We start from the raw sequence: 6914 nt of genomic DNA, 5'->3' as shown, positions 1-6914 counted from the left end.
ACTAATATCATAACAAGATTTAAAGTTGAAACGGAGTATTTTTGCAAAAATCTCACTTGAAAAATTTTTGAACGATCTATATATAAGTTTTTTAGGTGGTAACTTACAAAAAGTGGATCTTAGCATGGTGTATATTAAATGGTGATGATCACTCACACCCGTACCAAAGGTATTTGAATGTTGGAAGCTCAGCTTTCTGTTAGTAAGGATAAGGTCTATACAGGAAGGGTTATTGACCGATTTAAAACAAGTCGGTTGTTTAATTAAATTACTACATTGATAAAGTTGAAGGAACTCCTTCATTTTTTTTTCTGAAGGTTGTATATTAAAGTCTCCTATTAGAATAAAATCAAGATATGATTGTAAATAAAAGTCAAGCACTTCTTTAAGGTGATTGAGGAAATAGTCACAATTCTGATTTGGGGGTTTATAAGTGGCTATTATGAGCCATTTCCGCATTCTTAATTTAATTTCAAAAGTGATAATTTGAATGTCTCTGGGGAAATCCTTTTTAGCTAATCTTTTAGAAATGATATTTTCATTTATGTATACAAGAAGACCTACACTATGTTGAGAGATATCAAGCCGATAAGGCGTTTTATAACCTGGATATAAAAATTGATTTATTGGAAAAAAGTTATCTAACTTGGTTTCACCTAATATAAGTATATCAACAGTTTTATTTATATAGGTAACAATATCTGAAAATTTATTACGAATGGAATTAATATTTAAAAATGCTAAACTGATATTTTTGGGATATTTGGCCCTTAGATTATCCAAATCAGAATTTAGACTAATTTCTTCAATAGTACTTGGTAAGGTAGATTGGTGATAAGAATCTATAGGGGAATGTCTATCAAATAGACTTTAGATATGCAATAAAGTTCATGGCAAGTCTACCTGATCCTCGTGTGTTTAGGTGAAGACCACGTAGCCCAAGGTGTTCGTTAGACAAATTAGAGTTATCAATAATATTAAATTTAGTTAGTTTTAATTTTTCGGCTAAGTGTAGCGACGTTAATTGAGCTTTAGCATTATCGAAACGACGAATTGGTGTAGATAAAATTATTGAACATGAAGGGTTAGATTTTGAAATGAAGGAAACAAGATCTTTTAATTTTGCCAAAGCAGATTCAGACGAATCATTTGTACAATTATTTGTTCCAACATGCAGGATAATATTTGAAGGTTCTTTTTTCAAAAGTGGAACTAGGTTATAATGCATATCTTCAATGGTAGCACCACTAAATACTCTTACTTTTACTTTTCCAAGCTTATGCATTTTTTTTTCGTTAATCCCCATCAAAATAGAGTCTCCACATATTAGCGTCGTTCCTACTGGCCATTTATATTCATCTGTTTGGTTATTACGAGGATTGATTATTTTAGTGTCATTGTTTACTTTTTTTATTTGATTTTTTGTATTTTTTACATTTCCAACCGCTTTTGTACTAAGGGAACTTGAAGTCGAAACAACACCATTTGATGAAAGATTTTTATACTTTAAAAAGTCTGACTAATAATTTTTTCTGACTGAGACGAGTTGATTTGTTACATTTTCAAAATTATTTATTGAATTACGCATTGTTTATTATTGTTTGAGTTTGAGGATACAGCTAGTTCAGGAATATTATATTTTTTAAAATTTAAATATTTAATGTTTAATTGACGGCGAACATCTGCTAAGTCATTATTTAAACGGTCTTTAATCTCTTTACTTTTACTATCAATAATTTTAATACTACATTCTTGTTGCCGGAAGGCATTAATGGTTTCAGCTTTTGGTGAATTAATTGAGTTTTGGTTTAATGGGCTATTAAAATCAAAATCGTTTAAAAAGTTTAAGTTTTGAGTTGATTTTAAATCAGTCACGGTTGATTTCGATTAAAACGGCAATAATTTGGCTATTAAAATTATTAATTGGGCTATTAAAATCAAAATCGTTTAAAAAGTTTAAGTTTTGAGTTGATTTTAAATCAGTCACGGTTGATATCGATTAAAACGGCAATAATTTTCCTGAACTCCGATAGCTTCTCTTTTAGAAATAAATTTTCATCTTTTAAAATTGAAAGACTAATTTCACTGCTTTTTAAGTTTTTTAATTCGTAATTCAAAATTTTAATTTCAGATTCTAAGGTTTTAACTTTTTTGTGATTAATTATACAAAGATCAGGTTCTAATTTTGTTTCAGGAACTATAAGTACTTTATACGACTCCTTACCATTTTTTATTGAGCAACTTAAAAGGTTTTTTGATACAAGTAAATTAAGAAACTCACTTACTGTAATTTTTCAAGCCGATTTCCAAAACGTTTCAATACTTCTTCGTAAATACTTTCCGTATCTGCTCTTTTGTTTCTTTTATGGATGTTGTTTATGGCATTCATAAAGATTTTTGAGTGTTCCATTCTCAAGTTTACTTGTGGTTCGGCGAAATCTAGTAAAAAGCTTTCAAAATCATTTAGATAACTAATAGTCTCTGTTTGATTTGCATTATTGTTGTTCTTAGTTTTACTTTCTTGTAATAATAGATCCTCCCTAAATTTAGCTGCCATTTTTTTTTTCTATAGCACCAAAGAGTAAGGTTAAGTTTTAAAAGTTTTTGTTTTGGTTCTTTTTCAGACCTTGGAGAATATAAATTACAATAGTTCTTAAAGAAAACATTTGAAAGTGTAACACCATGGTTTCTGTTCATATTTAATTTATAGGATTCTGATACAAGCATCATTAGATTGTACAAAGAAGATATGCATGTATTATCAGCTACTTCCCGAAACATAATATAGCAATATATTACCCATTGACAAACTAAATCACCAGGTATAGTTAATCCTCCACGATTAATTTCTTTAGTAAAATCTCTAAACTTCTCATAATAAAAATATGAATCATCTGAATCTTTTTCATTTTGGACAATTTAACCAGCAACGTAAATTAGAGTCATTTTGACATCTATAGATAATATATTTTCTAATTCTGGCAAATTATCAAATATCAAACATTTTTGTTCATTTAAGTAAAAACTACATCTTTCACAAGAATGACCTGATGTAGTAAAATCTAGATCAACACCATATTTGTCTAATTGCAAAAGTAGTTTTGTTTTTATGATACCCACTTTCTCTAGTATTTGTTGAACAGTGATAAAATATGTACCTCCTGATCCCTGTCTCAGTTTTCCAAACTGCTTTTCTAAAGGATCAGTTGTAAATGTTCCAATCAGTTGTAAATGTTCCATGACTTGTAGACAAGAAGAATTTTGATAACTCCACAAGACCATTACAAGTATGATAGATACTTTTAGAAATATCTTTAGTAAAGCTTTTAACACGAACTATTTGAGAAGAGCACATTTGATTAGCCGTGTTTCCAAATTCTAACAGCTTTTGAAGATTAAAATCATCAGAAGAGAAAATAGCAGACCGATTCGGATCACACATATGTACATCTGCATAAAGACTATGAACTTTAACAATTCTCCAAAATTCAGTTATTATTGAAAGAAAAGAAATAGTATCATCAACAACTTTTAACTCTGGGTGACATTTTAAAGCACAAACTGTTTCTTCACAAAATACTTTCAGACAAGTTGAAACTTTTTGCCTTTCAATTGGTTTTTGGGAACACAGCAACATCTGTAAGTTTAGACATTTTAATCATTTGATTTGATTCTAATTTATACAATGCTACAATATGAGACCATTTGGCAACTTTTTTTTCTTTATTAACAAAAAATTCAAGTTCCTGAAACTTTTCAGTGATCCAATTATTGCGAATATTTTTTAAAAGGTGCACAAAGTCATGCAGAAGATATATATTATCTTTTGTTTGACAAGGTATGCCATCTGTCTCAAATTTCTTGAAAAAGGCTTGGTTTACCCTGTTACCATCACAAACTATAGAAATAACATGACCACCAGCTGCTTTTATCGCAGATAAAAGAAAAGTAGTTTGTTCAAAAAGAAAATTTGAATCGATGTCACACACAGGAAGCATTTTACATAAAAATTTAGGTCCACCAAACAAAGTAATAACCATAAAACTTAAAACAGTATTTGCAAGAACATTTGGACTATTAACTGCTTTTCTAAAAACTGTTCCCCATGGTACTGCAATATAGTCTTTACATAAACTTCATCTAATAGAAGAATGTCGTTTTTATGTCTAATGTCTGTTAAGTTTGAAAAAATCTTTTGTAGATAAATATCCTCATGAATAGATTTTACTCTTGATGTTAGTCTTTTTAATGTTGTAATGCTAAGAAGTACAAAGTCTTCTCGAAGACGATTATATGTAGCACATGACATTGCAAAGTACTCAAAAGCTCTAATCATTGTTTCAACAGAATACTTTTTATCTGTAACAGGTTTATCGTTCATTGAAAAAAGTGGCTGTTGAAAAAATTTTTTTTTACTGCTTATCTCATTGAATTTAAAAATCGAACTGCTTCTTCAATATTTGATCATCTATTCAATATGGTAATTTTGTTCTGTGAGAGTGTTTTTATTAAGCATTTGACACCAAAGTGAAAAGATTCATACTGAAAATTATTATTTATTTTTAGAAGAAACAATGTAACACCTGTGTCATGAACATACTCTAACGATTGAATTAAAAGCTGATTTTCTGTTTTAGTATTAAATATATCAATTCAATTAAATTTATAGTTTTCGATGTTTGTTTTCAGATTATTAAATGATTTTATAGCATCTTTTAAATTAAAAGCAGACAACTCGTCAGGTTGAACATTTCTAGTTTCTGAATGTGATCTTGAAGTTGTTCTGGGACAACCGGATGGTTTAGGTATTAAACTTGGTTTTACACACTTGAACACAGATGGAGGATTACATGGTCTTTCTTTGCCATAATATTTTGTCGAAATGTATCCAACACGCCAGTGTCTTTCACAAACAACGGTGTCTTTCTTATCTGGTATGTTGTCTCTTGGTATAACAGCCAACCACTTTTTTCTTTCTTCTGGTGTTCGAGGAAGACGAAAAGTTTTTTCTTTGGAATTTTAATCATAATTGCCGTTGCAATTCGTGACACAGCATTTACGACCCGTGTTTATAACAAAGTAAACTAAAAATTTTAAAATTGACTAAATAATTTAGCAAACACTTCGACTTTAAGTTACAGAATTAATATAGGAAATACAAAATGTTCGCCTCTAGTTTATGACGTCATCCGCACGGTGAATAAGCCTGTTATAAAGTACGCCTTGCGTATATGAGATGAAGGGGGGGGGGGCAGTAGGTCAATTATAAAAGTATGGAGACTCTAAATTAAAAAAATATCATAAAATATTGGTTTGGTAGGTTAAAAGCGTAGGTACTTTCTGGGAGGTCTACCTCCCAGAAAGTACCTACACTACTCAAAAAATCGTACGGCGAAATACTAGGGAGGGGGGGGGGGAGTAGTCGAAAAAAAAGCGTACGTACTTTATGGACGACCCCTAATTAAACCAAACTTTAGGGGTGTCACACAACGAGCCAACTCTTTATTTCCGGTCTGATCGCGGCACGATATTTTTGGGAACAGACTAACAAAATCTAAAAAATCACAAATCCAAAAAAAAAAAAAAAAGATAAAGAAAAAATTAGCTGTGTTTTGCATTTTTATTTCTTATTTAAAATAAAGTACAACAGGAAATATCTACGATAATTAATCAAATATGTTAAATGTTTTGTTAGTTCATTAACTGTTTGTTTTTCCAAACCTAACGAAACACTATCATTACACAGCACATAATTCGGAAAATAAAATAAGACGTAATAAACTTCCGACTGCTAAACATGTTTATTACATACCCTCTCCTAATGATTTTTGAGCTTAGATCACAAATTTGTAAATTGACTTGAAGTGTTAAGTCACTACCCATTCATTTGAGGCTTAATTCCGATGCCATTGTGGCTTAATTCCGATGGAACATTAACTTCAATTCAAAGTCAAGTTCCATATTTTAGTGGATTTTGTCAATGTCAAGATTTTTCTATGTCAATGTCAAAATTATTCTATTTAGCAATAACATTTGTTATTGCTAAATAGAATAATTTTGTTGGTAGGATGCAATTGTCAATGTTATTCCTTTATGGTTTAACGTTGACATAGTGTGTTTTATGCTGTAAATGGTAAAGTTATTTACTGGGAGATGACACTGTTACTTTATGATTCAAAGTTGCCTAATTGATCATGTCATTGATCCTACCTCGTGTTATGATTTCCATTTTTACTTGTATTTTATCATAAAAGTTTTCAAACAATTCTTTGAGGATGCACTGATTAACTTTAAAATACCTACATACAAAAGCTTCAAAATACTATTTGTGTGAAGATACAAACAAAGTAGCTTAATGTTGTTTGCAACAGCCAAGTTTACAATAAGCTTAAATCTTTAAAAATTGTTTTTATCAAATGTTAGGAGTTTTGGTCTTTCTTATTGGTTTGAATAAACAGTAAATATCTTTTGAGATTTAATAATTTGAATGGATTCCCTCCGCCCATAAAATGGGCAGTTTTTGAGAATTATGCAAACTGCCAATGCAATAGGTGCAGTAGAGGTGAAGACCTTTATAAACAATACATTGTGGTAAAAATTGTTGAACAGCGCACCTGTGCTGTAAATAATGTTTTAGTTAAACTTCTAACCCTTTGATGTAGCTTTGTTTTTCCATCTATATTAATCTACTATACCGTATATAGATCATCAAATGCATACTAGTTTTACTTATCTTTATAGCATACAGCTTTTTCAGAAAAAGAAAAAAAAAGCAAAGAATATGAAAGAAAAGATTGCTGCCCCATTCCAAACCCACAGTTAATGTAGCGGCACATTTAATGTAGCAAGCACAATTGATGTATCAGTATATATATGTACTGAAGATATATAAATAGATATATGTAGATATATAA

The sequence above is a fragment of the Hydra vulgaris genome, chromosome 04 (assembly GCF_038396675.1).
Source record: "Hydra vulgaris chromosome 04, alternate assembly HydraT2T_AEP".
Lineage (NCBI taxonomy): Eukaryota > Metazoa > Cnidaria > Hydrozoa > Anthoathecata > Hydridae > Hydra > Hydra vulgaris.
The sequence above is the reverse complement of the archived record's forward strand: the minus strand, read 5'-3'. Positions refer to the sequence as shown.